The sequence below is a fragment of the Schistocerca gregaria genome, chromosome X (assembly GCF_023897955.1).
Source record: "Schistocerca gregaria isolate iqSchGreg1 chromosome X, iqSchGreg1.2, whole genome shotgun sequence".
In the NCBI taxonomy this organism is placed as follows: domain Eukaryota; kingdom Metazoa; phylum Arthropoda; class Insecta; order Orthoptera; family Acrididae; genus Schistocerca; species Schistocerca gregaria.
In genome coordinates this window covers 211234643-211253678 of record NC_064931.1, presented here as the reverse complement: position 1 = coordinate 211253678, position 19036 = coordinate 211234643, and positions in this window count along the sequence as shown.

Genomic DNA, 19036 nt, shown 5'->3' with positions numbered 1-19036 from the left:
TTTTTGTCGAAGATTGTCACAGGTGATGAGATATTGGTTCATCACTTGGAAGCGTAACAAAATCGCAATCCATGGAGTAGCGCCACACCACCTCTCCTCCGAAGAAAAAGTTGAAAGCCGTGAAGTCATGGCGATGGTCTTGTGGGGCTCTGAACGGATTATCCTGATTGGTGTCCTCCCTCATGGTGCAATTATCAACTCTGGATTGTATTGTGCTACCCTCAGGAAACTCAAGAAACGACTTCAGCGTCTTTAAAGTCTCTTCGGGTTTGCTGCCGGATCCTAAAATCAACTTGACTCGATATTTCGGCGATCCAACTGGTCGCCATCTCAGGAAAATGCTGCTTCTGCTGATGAGTCCCGCTGAGAACTGACGCCAGACTGCAAATCGAAGTCCTATGTGAGCCACCGTTCAGTACACGGCGCATGCGCCGCCCATCACGGTTGCTGCCCTCCAAGGCAGGGAGGTGGCGCCGCCTGTAGTGAAACACGGCTGGCAAAGATATATCGCATTCAGGGCAGCAGAAGCAGCATTTTCCTGAAGATGGCACCGAAGAACGTTCAATTTTGATGCGAAATAATAAGGATTCCACGTCTTGCTAAGAGGAAACCCATTGTCTCTGTTGATTAATTTATCAGCCAACCTAATTTCAATCGCCTCTTTATAGACGCTGTTCCAAAAACCGGAAATGTTGGCAGCTACCACAGTTTCATCAAATTTCATACTGCGTCCCTCATTTAAGCAGTGTTCTGCTACTGCAGCATTTTCCGGCTGTTATAGCCTCGTACGACGGCCATGTTCCACACACATTTTTTTCTGAAAGCAGGTTGGTTTTGGCCGGTCAGGGTGGCCGAGTGGTTCTAGGCACTTTAGTCAAGAACCGCGCGACTGCTACGGTCGCAGGTTCGAATTCTGCCTCAGGCATAGATGCGTGTGATGTCCTTAGGTTAGTTAGGTTTAAGTAGTCCTAAGTTTTAGGGGACTGATGACCTTAGAAGTTGAGTCCCATAGTGCTCAGAGCCACACACTGTGCGAATCGAACGGCCAATGTAAGCTTTCCCACTTTGACACGGAATTTTGTACACACCAGGTTTCCTAAGCCCCAGATCATCTTTCACAGAGCCGAGCAGTGCGCTAATCTTAGAAGGTGGACGGAACACACTCTTAATGTTAATTTGCAACTTGGCGTCAGTTCTCAGCGGGACTCATCAGCAGAAGCAGCATTTTCCTGAAGATGGCGACCAGTTGGATCACCGAAATATCGAGTCAAGTCGATTTTAGGATCCGGCAGAAAACCCGAAGAGACTTTCAAGACTTATTACGCCGGAAAAGCCTACGTAATGACTTCAGCGTGTTTCGTCACCACAAAAATGCAAACGACCATCCCCTTCTCCATGACAACGCAAGGCCTCACACAGGTCTGCGCGCCCTAGAGGAACTCACATAACTAGGCTGGACTGTTCTTACTCAACCATCATACAGCCTGGATCTTGCACCTTCCAACTTCCATGTGTCTGGCCCAATGAAGGGTGCACTCATCAGAAGCAGTGCACGGACGATAGGGACGCGATTGATGCAGCAAGGCGTTGGAACCGACGTCGACCAATTGAATGGTACCCCGTAAGGTAGCGTAAGGCCGTCGCCTTGAACGGAGATTATGTTGAAAACCAGGATTCAGTAGCCAAGAGTGGGGAATTATTTGGTTTATTGGAATTCTGAACAAAACCAACCTGGTTCAAATGGCTCTGAGCACTATGGGACTTAACTTCTAAGGTCATCAGTCCCCTAAAACTTAGGACTACTTAAACCTAACTAACCTAAGGACATCTCACGCATCCATGCCCGAGGCAGGATTCGAACCTGCGCCCGTAGCAGTCGCGCGGTTCTTGACTAAAGTGCCTAGAACCGCTTGGCCACCCCGACCGGCCAAAACCAACCTGCTTTCAGAAAAAATGTGTTGCATTACTTATTGAACGCCCCTTCTATCATTTATTAACTAACCTCAACCAAACGGCGAGCCGGGCTCTTGGTGTGATGTGCTGTCTCCAGTGCGTGTTTCGCTTTTTCAGATTTCCTTCAAACTTCTTCAGTAGTAAGCTGAATGAATTTTCAGACATTGTTTAATATTCATAAAACTTTGTTCCATCGTCCAGTAATTCAGTGGACAGAGTGGCAAATTCCCTTTCTGTTGGTCTATTTTTCCACACCTGATGAATCCACTTCCGTTTTTTCACTTTTTTTCTGCTTCTTCATCCAAAATAACAGCAATTAGCGTGAGATCGTCATCCGAGAAGTGCACCATCCCGGCAGCTCAAGTGCGCTGTTACACGCAGGACGAAACGCTGACCAATCTGAACAGGCGTCTTGTGGTATCACGGCCGGTGTAATCCGAGGCCGCTCACAACACAGTCACGTCACTGGTGTGTATGAAGCGGCCTTCAGACTGAAATGTGCTGAGGCTCCATCGTGCATGAATCGCATGGTTCTTCTTAATTGCAGGAGCACATCTTCCACTAGGCCTTGGAACGTGTTCTGTGGACATGCTGGAAGAACGTATGGTCCTAGACGGTCAACTACTATTTCAACCCACGCTTTAATCTCAAACTGATGCTGATATCTAGCCCGTACTCGTATTTAAGGGGGTAGGACGTCAAACAGGCTGACTTAGAGCAGGAGAGGCACTACAGGACATGTTAATTTACACTGGATATTCTTTTACAAATACATTCATAAAATTTTGTCACTATGGCCAGGAAGGATTCAGTATTCACATTTATAGGAGTGGAAGCTCGAAATCATAATAAAATAATTGTTTTTACATTTGAAATTTCATCCTTTTTTGGCTTATTAGTGGCTGCATTTGTTTCTACAGGTACACTTTTCTTCATAAGTAAGAGAGATCCTTCGATGAATTTTGCACAGCATAAAAACTATACTTACTGGCGTATGAAACTATAGAATTTTCCTGATCTATTAAAAACTGTGATACAAATTGAGATAATTAACTATAACATTTGAGTTTTTTCTAAACGTGAAGTTTAAAATGTAACAGCTTATTCAATTTTTTCATCTATCTATATCCGAATCCCGCTCCAGCTACTGCCGGGTCTGGGTGCTGACGAGTCCTCTCCATTTGGCTCGGTCCTCCCACCACTTTTCTTTCTCCACTTGCTGCCAGGTCACACCTCTCCTTTCAACAGATATTCTCACTCCCATTTTCCACCGTGTTCTTGGGCGCCCTCTAGGTCTTTTCCCATCCATCTTTAGTTCTTCCATAATTTTGGGGAGTCTCTGCCCATGCATCCTCTTAACATGCCCATACCATCTTAATCTCTTTCTTTCCAATTCTTCTCTCATACTTTCTTGTTTGAGGTCCTTTCTAATCTCTACATTCCTTACTCTGTCCATTCTTGTTTTTCCCTTAACTGCTCTGAGAAATTTCATTTCCCCTGCTTGCAGTCTGTTCCAGTCCCTTTCTGTCATTGTCCATGTTTCTCCACCATAGGTGACAATAGGGATGCAATAATTCTTATACATAAGGCGTTCTGCTCTTTCTGAAACGTCATTATTCCAAATCAGATGTTTTATTGTTTGGTAGAAATTGCCTCCCTTCTGTAACCTCCTATTAATTTCGTTATTTATTCTTCCATCCCTAGATATTTCACTCCCTAAATAAGTGAAACTTTCTACCACTTTGAGGGGTTCTCCATTCAAGGTAATATTTCCATTGATTCCTTTCTCTCTTCCAAATACCATTACTTCACTCTTATCTTTATTTATTTTTAATCCATACCTTTTCATTATTTCCTTCCACGCATCAAGCTGTAACTGTACATCTACCTCTTTATCACCCCATATTACCATATCATCTGCAAAAATAATCTTTTTGTCTTTTTCTTTTACTATATGTTTAACTGCCCTATTCATTCCCTCCATCACAACATTAAAAAGCGCAGGAGATAGAATACTTCCTTGCTTAAGTCCTTGTCTTATTTCGAAGTATTCAGAGTTCCCCAATGGTGTTCTAATTCTACAATTGTGGCCTCTGTACATTGTCTTTATAACATTAATGTATCCATCTTCTATATCTATCTTCTTCAGTTCTTCCCAGAGTCTTACCCTGTCAACTGAGTCATATGCCTTTTCTATGTCTATAAAAACCATTATCACCCTTTTGTTATAGTCCCAACTTTTTTCCATCATTTGACGGATAGAAAATATCAGGTCGATCGTGTTCCTTCCTTTCCTAAACCCATGCTGATCTTCACTCAGTTCCTTTTCTATCTTTTCACTTATTCGATTTAGTAAAATTCTTTCAAAAATCTTGGCTGTATGACTCATGAGGGTTATTCCTCTGTAGTTTTTACAAAGTTTTTTATTGTCTTTCTTGAGGATGGGAACAATGTCTCCTATTCTCCAGTCGTCAGGTATGTTACTATTTCTCCACACGCTTGATAGTACTCTATACAGCCACTGTATTCCCACTGGACCTGCTGCTCTTATCATGTCCACTGATACTTCATCAGGTCCTGGGGCTTTCCCCCCATTCATCTTCTTCACAGCTTTTTCCATTTCTTCCCGTGTAATTTGTCCTAGTTCTGCTTCCCAACTTCTCTCAATTTCTCCATTATTTGTTGTTTCCTCATGTACCTGCTCCTCAGCGTTTAACAACTTCTTAAAATGTTCTTTCCAAAGATCTTTTATATTTCCTGGATCTTCAATAATGGTACCGTCCTCTGTTTCCATCTTTACTGGTACTTCAGAAGCCTTCCTTTTATTTTTCATCATTTTGTAGAATTTTTTTGTAAACTCTTCCCATGCCTTTTTCTTTGCTGTTTCCACTATTCCTTTGCACTTCTTCTTTTCCTCTATATATCTTTTATGGTCTTCGTCATTTTTAAGTTTTCCACCATTTTCTCCATGCTCCATTTTTTCTTCTAACTGCTTGGATTGTGGTATCATCCCACCAACTTGTCTGTCTTATTTTTTCCTTTCCAGATGTTCTGCCACATACTTTTTGTGCTGCTTCGACTAAAGTGTCTTTGAATAAACTCCATTCTTTTCCTACATCGCAGAAAACTTCTTTTGGAAATTTTTGTGTTATTAATTCTCTGTATTTCTCAGCACATTCACTCTCCTTCAATTTCCAATCCCGTATCCTCATCAATTTCTTCTGTTTTCTATTTTTCACACACTGATTCATTTTCCATTGTCCCACCAGTAATCTATGGTCTCCATCTACACTCACACTTGGAATTACCTTCGCATTTGTTACTTTCTCTCCCCATTCTCTGTCTACTAGAATATAATCAATTACACTCTTCGTTCTTCCATCCCAACTGTATCTGGTGATAACATGACTTTCTCTCTTCATAAACCAGCTGTTTGCTATTTTCATTCCATTCCTCTGGCACACATCCAGGAGTCTTTCCCCTTCTTCATTTCTGCCTCCATATCCAAAACATCCCAATACTTGCTCAAACCCCTTTCTGTCTTTGCCTACCTGTGCATTAAAATATCCCATCACTATATTAGCACTCTCTATATGGTTCTCTAACACATTTTCAAAGTCCATCTTTTCTGCTTCGCTACATCCCACTTGAGGTGCATAAATCTGGATTCCTTTTAGTGTTTCTTTTTGGAATCTCAGGTTTAAGATTATGATCCTGTCTGATATATATCTCACATTTTCAATACAGCTTTGTACATTCTTATTCACCATCACTGCCACACCATTTCTTCCAGACCTGTTATTCCCACTCCAGTATAGTTTTCCTCCTCCTCTCAAATTCTTCTCACCTTTTCCCTTCCACTTTGTTTCGCTTAATCCCAATATATCTAACTTCCTCTCTGTTAGTACATCTGTCATTTCTTCCATTTTTCCATTGAGGTTAATATATTAAAGGGTGCCAATATTTAGTTTATTTTTTAGTCCAGTTGGTTTCATCTTCTTGTACTGATAAATATCATCAGGTCTCCCATCATTTGCACCAGTACTTGAAGAAGCAGTGGGGTCAAATCCTGAGTGGTTCGTTCCGAGGCTCGTCTGTGTTTTGAAAGCAATATATGAAGACTTTCCTACTGGCTCGCTAGGCCTAACGCAAGGAAAGATTTTCTGTTGAGGTTGTCTCCCTTAGCCTTTTGAGTTTATCCTCCACCACAAGGCAGTGGTTCCCTTCTCATTTAATCCAAAGAAAGGAGGGTTGCCTCATCTGCCAGCTACGCCGTTCCGAAGTCTTCGTTCTCCGCCGTCGCTGCCATTAAGGTCTTCACCCGTAACCCTGGGCATGGGTTCCGTGTTATACCCCACGGGATTTCATGAATTAAATAAATTCTGGAGTAAGTATGGTTTGTACGCTATGCAAAATTCATCGAAGAATCTCTCTTACTTATGAAGAAGAGTGTACCTATAACAACAAATGTAGCCAATAGTAAGTGGAAAAATGATGAAATTTCACATGTAAAAAAAATTATTTTCTTATGTTTATGAACTTCCACTGCTATGAGTGTCAATCTTGAATCCTTCCTGATCATGCTGACAAAGTTTTATGAATTTATTTGTAAATTTGGAAATCAAAATGTCCTGTGGTGCCTCTCCTGTTCCAAGTCGGCTCATTTGACGTCCTACCTCCCTTAGAAAAAACTGAAGAGATAGACAAAATGGTTCAAAGGGCTCTAAGCACTACGGGGCTTAACTTCTGAGGTCATCAGTCCCCTAGACTTAGAACTACTTAAACCTAACCAACCTAAGGACATCACACACATCCATCCCCGAGGCAGGATTCGAACCTGCGACCGTAGCAGCATCGCCGTTCCGGACTGAAGCGCCTAGAACTGCTCGGCCACAGCAGCTGGCAGAGACAGACGACTGATTCGTAGTTTGTGCAACAAACCATCGGCAAAAGTTCTCCCGTAATGGGTCATCAGGAGTAAGGCGATACACACGTTGAAGATAATACGGATACATGAGTCGCTCGTGAAGTATTCTCCATGCTGAACTTCGCGATGTACTATATGCCAGGTCATCTTCACTTGCGCTGATACCAAGTTCTTTTTCTACAGCCCGTAGAATATGCTCTTCGCAGTCAGTCGTTTGAACAACATGTGGGTGTCCTCGATCAATAGTCTGTGGCTCTACGGATCTTGGACGACTCGACTCTCTTCGGTCTGGAAACACCGTCTGGTAGAACCGTGTAGACTCGCGTCCACTACCATTCGCGCGGCCACACGCAAAACCATGTGTCTCCTCACGAAATTAATATCCTCGCATGTGTGATCAGAGGACTTTCAGTCAGCTCGCTCCTTGTAGTTCATGAACATAATGGACACGTTGAGACTAGACGAATGACCAATGTAAACAATTGTCAAAAAAAAAAAAATGTTCAAATGTGTGAAACCTTATGGGACTTAACTCCTAAGGTCATCAGTCCCTAAGCTTACACACTACTTAACCTACATTATCCTAAGGACAAACACACACCCCCATGCCCGAGGGAGGACTCGAACCTCCGCCGGGACCAACCGCACAGTCCATGACTGCAGCGCCTTAAACCGCTCGGCTAATCCCGCTCGGCAATCAATTGTCCCTGGCAACACCACACCATCTAGGATACAGTGAGTCAAACCGGTGCATGGATGAGTGAAGTCATTGGGTTGTACCTGAAAATCCGCTGACTGTCAACTTTCATTAATAGCTCGAAAACGAATTACTCTCGGAATATGTTTATATGAACACTTTTTTTGTTTTGGTGCGAAGAACCTGCCCCAAAAATTTGTAAAAGTATTTTTGAAGCACCTTGTGTAATGACGTGCTAGAACCTTCGTAAATACAACTGTTTTTTTCTGGAAAGCTTTTCCAACTAGCATTGATAAAAAATTATGCGTACTTGTTGCCTAAACAAAGCCTCATAAGCTCGATTCGTGACGCAAAAACTTGCTTGTACAAAATTACTGAGCAATGAGCTGTAGTTAACCTGAAAATTACTAAGCTGACACTCCGAGCTGTGTTTCAAGATCTGCGTCAAGATGTTCTTACCTGATCGCTGAAAAAACTATACAAAAAATAGCTGCGTGTGCATTGCAAATCGTATAAGTGCTTTGGGTCTTAAACAAACTTTCCAGTAAAATTGGTTAGGTGCCATGAGGCCACATGGTATAAGCGTGTAGAACCATACAGGAAGGCAAAGAACTCGACTTCACTAAACAGAGAACGAAAAGTCTGAGAAAATGAACACTATAAACCTTGAAAATAAAAATGCAAAAATTTGAGTCTCACATGGGCAGGCTAGTTTACTTGTCCGCACAGATTTAAGCGACACGCCAGAGTCGGTGTCGCCAAACGTGTTCACCGTTTGGTTTCCTAAAACCGAACAAGAGAACGATACAAAAATTGGACATTGGATGTAGGAAGGATCGGACCCAAGCCAACGGCTGCGCAGTCTCGCGCGCTATCTCTACGCTATGAGCACAACTGACACTAATTGTTCTGCGAAGTTTTTATGAACCAAAGCACTTATACGGTTTGCAATCAGGTAAGGACGCTGGACGCAGATCTTTTCATTTAAATAATAAAAAGCTTTAACAGATTTCACATAAAAACTTCTGAGGCCTTAGTTTTCAGCACACCCCCAAATAGTAACAGTCTTACCCAAACGGCATGCTGAAGCACCGACACATCACTATGAAAACACCGAACACAACCTGACAGCATGCGTAAGACCCATGTCTAACGTTCTTGATCAGAACACTCCGGAAAAGCGAAATTTTGCGGCCTGCTCTTTCGTTGTCCCGCGGCACTGCAAACAACAGAGCTCACTAATATAGAATGGCAAGCAAGGCGACTTTGAAGATCTTCGTTGCTCGCCTATTGACCCCTTGACGCACGTTTAACTTCGTACAGCATACGGTAATGTAAGAATTATGAAGTAAGTTGGAGCGAATGGTGTCGACATGTTTCGTAGTTCGAATTGCTAGTGCTAAGGATAAATTATATAATCATTGTCGTTGTTGTTGTTGTTGTTGTTGTGGTCAGTACTGAGACTGGTTTGATGCAGCTCTCCATGCTACTCTATCCTGTGCAAGCCTCTTCATATCCCAGTACCTACTGCAGCCTACATCTTTCTGAATCTGCTTAGTGTATTCATCTCTTGGTCTCCCTCTACAATTTTTACTCTCCACGCTGCCCTCCAATACTAAATTGGTGATCCCCTGATGCCTCAGAACATTTCCCACCAGGCGATCCCTTCTTCTGGTCAAGTTGTGCCACAAATTCCTCTTCTCCCCAATTCTATTCAATACCTCCTCATTAGTTATGTGATCTTCCCATCTAATCTTCAGCATTCTTCTGTAGCACCACATTTCGAAAGCTTCTATTCCCTTCTTGTCCAAACTATTTATCGTCCATGTTTCACTTCCATACATGGCTACACTCCATACAAATACTTTCAGCAACGTCTTCGTGACACTTTAATGTGTACTCGATGTTAACAAATTTCTCTTCTTCACAAACGCTTTCCTTGCCATTGCCAGTCTACATTTTATATCCTCTCTACTTCGACCATCATCAGTTATTTTGCTCCGCAAATAGCAAAAAACCTTTACTACTTTAAGTGTCTCATTTCCTAAACTAATTCCCTCAGAATCAACCGACTTAATTCGACTACATTCCATTATCCTCGTTTTGCTTTTGGTGATGTTCATCTTACACCCTCCTTTAATGACACTGTCCATTCCGTTCAGCTGCTCTTCCAAGTCCTTTGCTGTTACTGACACAATTACAATGTCATCGGCGAACCTCAAAGTTTTTATTTCTTCTTCATGGATTTTAATACCTACTCCGAACTTTTCTTTTGTTTCCTTTACTGCTTGCTCAATATACAGATTGAATAGCATCGGGGAGAGGCTACAACCATGTCTCACTCCATTCCCAACCACTGCTTCCCTTTCATGTCCCTCGACCCTTACGACTGTCATTGTCGTTACATGTGAATTAATTTCACACGTACAGCCGTGTCTCCTAGAAGATTATTTCTTCCCCATAGCTCCTACCACCGTCTAAACTGCTCACTCCGGCGTAACTGCAGCCCGTTCCCGGTACTTTACCACGTGGCGAAGCCGAGAACAAAGAGTGGTTCCCCTACGACGTAGGCGCTATTGTTGCTGGTAGAACTGAAGCAGTGGGGATGACTCATTCGTTAAGAGCAATGCCCGCGGAAGACGGGGTTTCGGCTTCGAGTCCTGTTCCACCACAACGGTTTAATCTGACAGGAAGTTTCAGAACAAAAATGGTTCAAATGGCTCTAAGCACTATGGGACTTAACACCTGAGGTCATCAGTCCTCTAGACTTAGAACTACTTAAACCTAACGACATCACACACATCCATGCCCGAGGCAGGATTCGAACCTGCGACCGTAGCAGCAGCGCGGTTCCGGACTGAAGCGCCTAGAACCGCTCGGTCACAACGGCCGGCGAAGTTTCAGAACAGTGCACGCTCTGCTGTAGAGCGAAACGTTCGTTCTCAGAACTTTTAAAGTGTTTTTTATGCTATTCAACTCTCATAAATTTGGCTTCGGGTCTATTTCAGGATGTTTGCCTCGACCAGAAGTTCTGCTTTGACCTGTATGTCGAACATGTAAGTCAAAAGGCACTTGCCTTGTCTAACAAAGTAACAAGGATGCTACAGGCCCACTCCCCGGGAGAAGATCTTAGCGAGCCACACTTGTAGACAGCGCGGCAACGCGACCATGGGTACACTGAGCTTAATGTACACTAGCAGAAATACCCATCTAGCGAAAACAGTGTGCACTCAATCAAAGTGCCTCATGTATGAATGTTACATGTATATGTTCAGCAGGTTATCAGCTTTAAATTAGTGTTAGTACAGGGTGTTTCAAAAATGACCGGTATATTTGAAACGGCAATACAAACTAAACGAGCAGCGATAGAAATACACCGTTTGTTGCAATGTACTTGGGACAACAGTACATTTTCAGGCAGACAAACTTTCGAAATTACAGTAGTTACAATTGTCAACAACAGATGGCGCTGCGGTCTGGGAAACTCTATAGTACGATATTTTCCACGTATCCACCATGTGTAGCAATGATATGGCGTAGTCTCTGAATGAAATTACCCGAAACCTTTGACAACGTGTCTGGCGGAATGGCTTCACATGCAGATGAGATGTACTGCTTCAGCTGTTCAATTGTTTCTGGATTCTGGCGGTACACCTGGTCTTTCAAGTGTCCCCACAGAAAGAAGTCACAGGGGTTCATGTCTGCCGAGTAGGAAGGCCAATCCACGCCGCCTCCTGTATGTTTCGGATAGCCCAAAGCAATCACACGATCATCGAAATATTCATTCAGGAAATTAAAGACGTCGGCCGTGCGATGTGGCCGGGCACCATCTTGCATAAACCACGAGGTGTTCGCAGTATCGTCTAAGGCAGTTTGTACCGCCACAAATTCACGAAGAATGTCCAGATAGCGTGATGCAGTAATCGTTTCGGATCTGAAAAATGGGCCAATGATTCCTTTGGAAGAAATGGCGGCCCAGACCAGTACTTTTTGAGGATGCAGGGACGATGGGACTGCAACATGGGGCTTTTCGGTTCCCCATATGCGCCAGTTCTGTTTATTGACGAAGCCGTCCAGGTAAAAATAAGCTTCGTCAGTAAACCAAATGCTGCCCACATGCATATCGCTGTCATCAATCCTGTGCACTATATCGTTAGCGAATGTCTCTCGTGAAGCAATGGTAGCGGCACTGAGGGGTTGCCACATTAGAATTTTGTATGGATAGAGGTGTAAACTCTGGCGCATGAGACGATACGTGGACGTTGGCGTCATTTGGACCGCAGCTGCAACACGGTGAACGGAAACCCGAGGCCGCTGTTGGATCACCTGCTGCACTAGCTGCGCGTTGCCCTCTGTGGTTGCCGTACGTGGTCGCCCTACCTTTCCAGCACGTTCATCCATCACGTTCCCAGTCCGTTGAAATTTTTCAAACAGATCCTTTATTGTATCGCTTTTCGGTCCGTTGGTTACATTAAACCTCCGTTGAAAACTTCGTCTTGTTGCAACAACACTGTGTTCTAGGCGGTGGAATTCCAACACCAGAAAAATCCTCTGTTCTAAGGAATAAACCATGTTGTCCACAGCACACTTGCACGTTGTGAACAGCACACGCTTACAGCAGAAAGACGACGCACAGAATGGCGCACCCACTGGCTGCATTGTCTTCTGTATCTTTCACATCACTTGCAGCGCCATCTGTTGTTGAAAATTGTAACTACTGTAATTTCGAAAGTTTGTCCGCCTGAAAATGTACTGTTGTCCCAAGCATATTGCAACAAACGGTGTATTTCTATCGCTGCTCGTTTATTTTTTATTGCCGTTTGAAATATACCGGTCATTTTTGAAACACCCTGTACATTCTTTAGACAATATGGTTCAAATGGCTCTAAGCACTATGGGACTTAACTTCAGAGGTGATCAGTCCCCTAGAACTTAGAACTACTTAAACCTAACTAACCTAATGACATCACACACATCCTTGCCCGAGGCAGGATTTGAACTTAGAACTACTTAAACCTAACTAACCTAAGGACATCACACACATCCTTGCCCGAGGCAGGATTTGAACCCGCGACCGTAGCGGTCGTGTGGTTCCAGACTGTAGCGCCTAGAAACGCTCGGGCACCTCGGCCGGCGCGCAGTAGTTTGAGTGAAGAAGATTTTTTTGAGGCAAATGATTCATGAAAGGTATAGGTTACTGTTAATCAGGACAATTCTTTTGTAGGGATTATTGGAAGATAGATTGCGTTGCGCTAAAAAAAAAAAAAAGAAAAGAAAGAAAAAAGAAAGAAAGAAAAGAAAAGAAAAGAAAAGAAAAGAAAAGAAAAGAAAAGAAAAGAGAAGAAAAAAGTGTGTCAGTTTAGTGTTGATCAGAATAAGTAAAGAGAGAAATGTCTGAGTACGTTCAATTTTGCTCAGCTGTTTGAAAATCTAGTAACGTAAGAAGTTTACCAGCACAGTAATTCATCTTTGGATCTAACAAGTGATTCTTTCCGCTGATTTCTTGCGAAGTCTTATAACCGCCTTCGTATTTCTCGACGGTCCTTGTCCGCCAGTACGTGGTTCTCACTGATTTTGATTTAGCTGTGAATGTTCCTTCGCTTTTCCATTTCACAGTCACATCGAAAATAGACGCCTTGGGCATCTTTAAGAGGGTTGGAAAGTCCCTGATGAATTTGTTGCTCAGGTAGCATGCAATGACTGGTCCACTTTCGAAGCCACTTCCAGTCTTCTTTTACTGCTCACTACTGACAACACAATACTCCCCGCCTCCTGCTGTACTGTCTGGCCTGACTCTCATGACATCTGGCGGTCAATTCCACATTATGTAATGGTGTTCGGATACTTATGGCCAGATAGTGTATCACAGCTCGTGTTTCAACCTCCTCCTCTTCCCATGTTGCTATCCCACAGAATTCCTTCATTTTGCACTTTTCTTGATGTCATTTAATCCCATTGTTTAACGGTCCGTTTAATTTTTAGTATGGTGCAGTAACACAAACAAGTTCCAAATGCTTGCAAGTACTTTTTTCTGGTTTCTCCATAGTCCATATTTCACTGTCACGAATTGCTGTGGCACATACCAACAGTTTCTAAACACTAGTATAATACACTCCTGGAAATTGAAATAAGAACACCGTGAATTCATTGTCCCACGAAGGAGAAACTTTATTGACACATTCCTGGGGTCAGATACATCACATGATCACACTGACAGAACCACAGGCACATAGACACAGGCAACAGAGCATGCACAATGTCGGCACTAGTACAGTGTATATCCACCTTTCGCAGCAATGCAGGCTGCTATTCTCCCATGGAGACGATCGTAGAGATGCTGGATGTAGTCCTGTGGAACGGCTTGCCATGCCATTTACACCTGGCGCCTCAGTTGGACCAGCGTTCGTGTTGGACGTGCAGACCGCGTGAGACGACGCTTCATCCAGTCCCAAACATGCTCAATGGGGGACAGTTCCGGAGATCTTGCTGCCCAGGGTAGTTGACTTACACCTTCTAGAGCACGTTGGGTGGCACGGGATACATGCGGACGTGCATTGTCCTGTTGGAACAGCAAGTTCCCTTGCCGGTCTAGGAATGGTAGAACGATGGGTTCGATGACGGTTTGGATGTACCGTGCACTATTCAGTGTCCCCTCGACGATCACCAGAGGTGTACGGCCAGTGTAGGAGATCGCTCCCCACACCATGATGCCGGGTGTTGGCCCTGTGTGCCTCGGTCGTATGCAGTCCTGATTGTGGCGCTCACCTGCACGGCGCCAAACACGCATACGACCATCATTGGCACCAAGGCAGAAGCGACTCTCATCGCTGAAGACGACACGTCTAGATTCGTCCCTCCATTCACGCCTGTCGCGACACCACTGGAGGCGGGCTGCACGATGTAGTGGCGTGAGCGGAAGACGGCCTAACGGTGTGCGGAACCGTAGCCCAGCTTCATGGAGACGGTTGCGAATGGTCCTCGCCGATACCCCAGGAGCAACAGTGTTCCTAATTTGCTGGGAAGTGGCGGTGCGGTCCCCTACGGCACTGCGTAGGATCCTACGGTCTTGGCGTGCATCCGTGCGTCGCTGCGGTCCGGTCCCAGGTCGACGGGCACGTGCACCTTCTGCCGACCACTGGCGACAACATCGATGTACTGTGGAGACCTCACGCCCCACGTGTTGAGCAATTCGGCGGTACGTCCACCCGGCCTCCCGCATGCCCACTATACGCCCTCGCTCGAAGTCCGTCAACTGCACATACGGTTCACGTCCACGCTGTCGCGGCATGCTACCAGTGTTAAAGACTGCCATGGAGCTCCGTATGCCACGGCAAACTGGCTGACACTGACGGCGCCGGTACACAAATGCTGCGCAGCTAGCGCCATTCGACGGCCAACACCGCGGTTCCTGGTGTGTCCGCTGTGCCGTGCGTGTGATCATTGCTTGTACAGTCCTCTCGCAGTGTCCGGAGCAAGTATGGTGGGTCTGACACACCGGTGTCAATGTGTTCTTTTTTCCATTTCCAGGAGTGTATTTTCGATGAAGCACACTTCCTCACTTGTCCTTCCTCCTTTGTTTCTACAGTATAGATATCAGTTTTTTTTAAGTTCATTGTTTGGTATCTCAAATAGTTTTGATCTTGTTGATTGTGTAGGTGGTGGTGGTGGTGGTGGTGGTGGTGGTGGTAAGTTCCTATGGGCGCAAACTGCTGAGGTCATCGGTCCCTAGGCTTACACACTACTAAATCTAAAATAAGCCAACTTACACACATGCTCAGAGGGAGGACCGAACGAGGTGGCGCAGTGGTTAGCACACCGGACTCGCATTCGGGAGGACGACGGTTCAATCCCGTCTCCGGCCATCCTGATTTAGGTTTTCCGTGATTTCTCTAAATCGTTTCAGGCAAATGCCGCGATGGTTCCTTTGAAAGGGCACGGCCGATTTCCTTCGCAATCCTTCCCTAACCAGAGCTTGCGCTACGTCTCTAATGCCCTCGTTGTCGACGGGGCGTTAAACACTAACCACCACCACCACCGAGGGAGGGTTCGAACCTCGGGGTGAGCTGACCCGCTTGAATAGTATGAGCTGTACTTTTCTTAATTCTTTCAATCTCACAAATTGACTGTTCAGTATATGTGTAGTTGCAGGATCCAGATGTAAAAGTTTACGTTATGTTACAATGATAGATGTCACTAGATACAGGAAAATTAACGCAAAATCTCACACAAACCATGTGTCCGACCTTTCTATAGATGATACGTTCTCTAATAATTTTCTTCTAAAGAAGGTAGGTTTACTAATAATTTAATAATTTCCGCTAATGCGCTATCCACCAACTACAGCAGTGTTAAGACTTTTCAACGAAGGAACGGAACTTAAGGAAAGCAGGGCGTGACGCTGATTCCACAGCGTACGTTCCCGACAAACGTTTTTCTCTAGCAAATCCTTGCGCTACGCATTACTTCCACAATAGCGATTCGTACGTGCGGGTTTAGATTAGTGTGAGAGACTGCCACATGAAGCGTTAGAGTAATTCTAAATCGGGATGTCCTGAACGGATATAAACTTTTATGTTTTTAAGAAGAGTCTGGCTTTGAAGCAGGCCTAAAAGGAATTTGTGTTGATGTCCATCTACATCTCCACTCCAGGAATCACTGACATGTATCTGAATTCATCCACATAATCTGTACAGGAGCAGTATCTCGGGATCTGACGAATACTCATAATTTTTTGCACTGAAATGCGGCTATCCATTTTTCTAAGCAGACTCGTTTTCTTCAAATGTCTTCCAGCCAACCTTTCGGTTTCAATATCTCGCAAGTCGAGCAAACCTGCAACCATTCACACAAACCTTCTTAAAGCTCGATTTCTCATCGTAGTTCAAGCTGTTGACTCTTATCAGCCTTTTTTGTAAATAAACTGCAGTTCTTAATATAACAATTTTAAATATTGCTGTGAGCCAGCAACCGAAAATATACAGGGTGTCTCACCAAAGACGTTCGGGAGCGGTCCGAGGGTAAAGCGGCGCGCTTGCCGGGTGTTTTGATGCTGCGTCTGCCGCTTGTCGCTATGCGTATTTCTGGGACACGAATACTTTGTGCGTGCGCCCTACACTGTGCGAATAAGTGTACTGGTGTTTCCTTTTGCGTTTTTTGTCGAGTTTAATCGCTTAAAGTATTGTTGCTAGACGTCATTATTGCAACTGCGCTGAGTCCGGGGCTTTCCTTGCCCGCATGTCGCTGGGCCCGGTCCTCAGACAGAAACACCGTGCGCGTGTCATTTATACTGTAAGACTGAGTGTTCGGCTGCTTTCTTTTGAGTTTCCTGTCGAGTTTCCATTCGATATGGTATACACAAATGATCAACGTGTATTTCTTGTGCTGAGCTATGCAATAACAGAGTCGTATGTGGAATATGGGATTGAATTCATACGAAAATTTCTAGTTGTGCATATTCTCAATGATTCGACGATACGGACTAAGTCTTCAGGCCACGAGTGGCCTACCGGGACCATCCGACCGCCGCGTCATCCTCGGTGGAGGATGCGGATAGGAGGGGCGTGGGGTCAGCACACCGCTCTCCCGGTAGTAAGATGGTATTCTTAACCGAAGCCGCTTGTATTAGGGCGAGAAGCTCCTCAATTGGCAACAGCGCCTGGCGGCCGGGATCATGACCCATCCAAGTGCCGACCACGCCCGACAGCGCTTAACTTCTGTGATCTCACGGGAACCGGTGTAGCCACTGCGGCAATCGACGGTACGCAGATTAGGGAATAAATTTCAAGAGACTGGATACGTGTTACACAAACGAAGGCCTAGAGAACCTAGCGTTTTAACCGAAAGTAAATTAGTGGAGATAGGGGATGCCTTGGAAAGAGGTCTGAGGAAATCTCTGTGGCGTTTGGCACTTCAGCCTGGTGTGTGAAGGGTATCTGCTCATAGAGCTGTGCACAGACTGAAATTGGAACCATACAAAATGACGGTAGTGCATCAACTGCGGAACTTCAGATACTTTTGCTCGACGTCGGTATTGCAACTGGCTGCTACAGTCCGTGCACGATGGGGTAGTTGATCCTGATGAAGCATGGCTGCATTTGTCAGGGTATGTAAATTCTCAGAAAAATCGACATTGGAGCTCCGAAAATCCTCATGAGTTACATCAACAACCTCTGCATGATGTGAAAACAGGAGTGGGGTGTGTAACCAGTGCAAGACGAATTATTGCACCAAACATTTTCCACGAAAAAATACGTTCTGGCAGGTATGTGAACAATATACTGCATCCTTTTTTTCGAGAACTAACACTTAACGATAAGATGTACGGTTATTTCATGTAGGACAATGCGAGAAGACGTATCACCAATGCTTCTATGACAGCAATACGAAGTGGTTTTGAGAATAGGATAGTTGACAAGCCTCCTCGTTCTCCAGATATAAACTTGTGCGATTTTTGTCTTTGGGGTACGTTAAAACACAAAGTTTACTTATTTAATCGTATGGCTAGGGCCCCCCTTCGGGCAGACCGTTCGCCGTGTGCCGGTTTTTCGATTTGACGCCACTTTGGCGACCTGCAGTCGATGAGAATGATAGGATGATGATGAGGACAGCACAACACCCTGTCCCTGGGTGAGAAAATTCGCCGACCCAGTTGGGAAGCGAACCCGGGCCCAGAGGATTGACAATCCGTCACGCTGACCATTCAGCTACCGGGGACGAACAAAAGACAAAGTGTATACAACCAGTACTCACATGCTCGAAGATTTGGAAGACAGGGTTCGGCTAGTCATTTCGAAGATTTCGGTAGCCAAAATGCGTCGAGTGTTTGCTAATGTATTCAGGAGATGTCAGACTGCTATTATCACAAGGGACATCATTTCGAGCACCTACTGTAAGTAAAGGTATGCGTAAGGCAGTGAGACAAAGCCTTCTAGATAGAAGGCCTACGCACAGCAGCCATATTGGCACGTGACGTCACAAACTGTTGGCCACCTTATCTGTAGTCGGCAGTCCTGTTGGCGTGTATGTTGTGTTGAAAGTGTGTGCCACGTGAAAGTGATATATATTTCATAAAGTATTCGCCTACAGTTCTTCGACGTATGGGATACAAGTGTTGCGTTCCCTTTTGCCAGGGAAATTATAAATCCCAAAAAGGCATGAAAGTGCACATGTTTCGATTTCCCAAATGTGTGAAGTTGAGAAATCGCTAGATTCCAGCTATTCCCAGACAGGAATTTGTGTCTATGCATCATTCAAAGGTAAGTAAATGACAAAAAATTTACAGCGTGTTATTTGCTTCCATTGCACCACATTTACCAATTGTTTTTAAAAGCAGTTGTGTATCATGTACCAGTATAATTTGTTTCTTAATTCTGGACTATTGCTGCGAGGTTAATACGAAGCAACTATTGCCACACAGAATAGTTACATTAATTAGTGTGGCTCGAAAATGTTTAGTATTC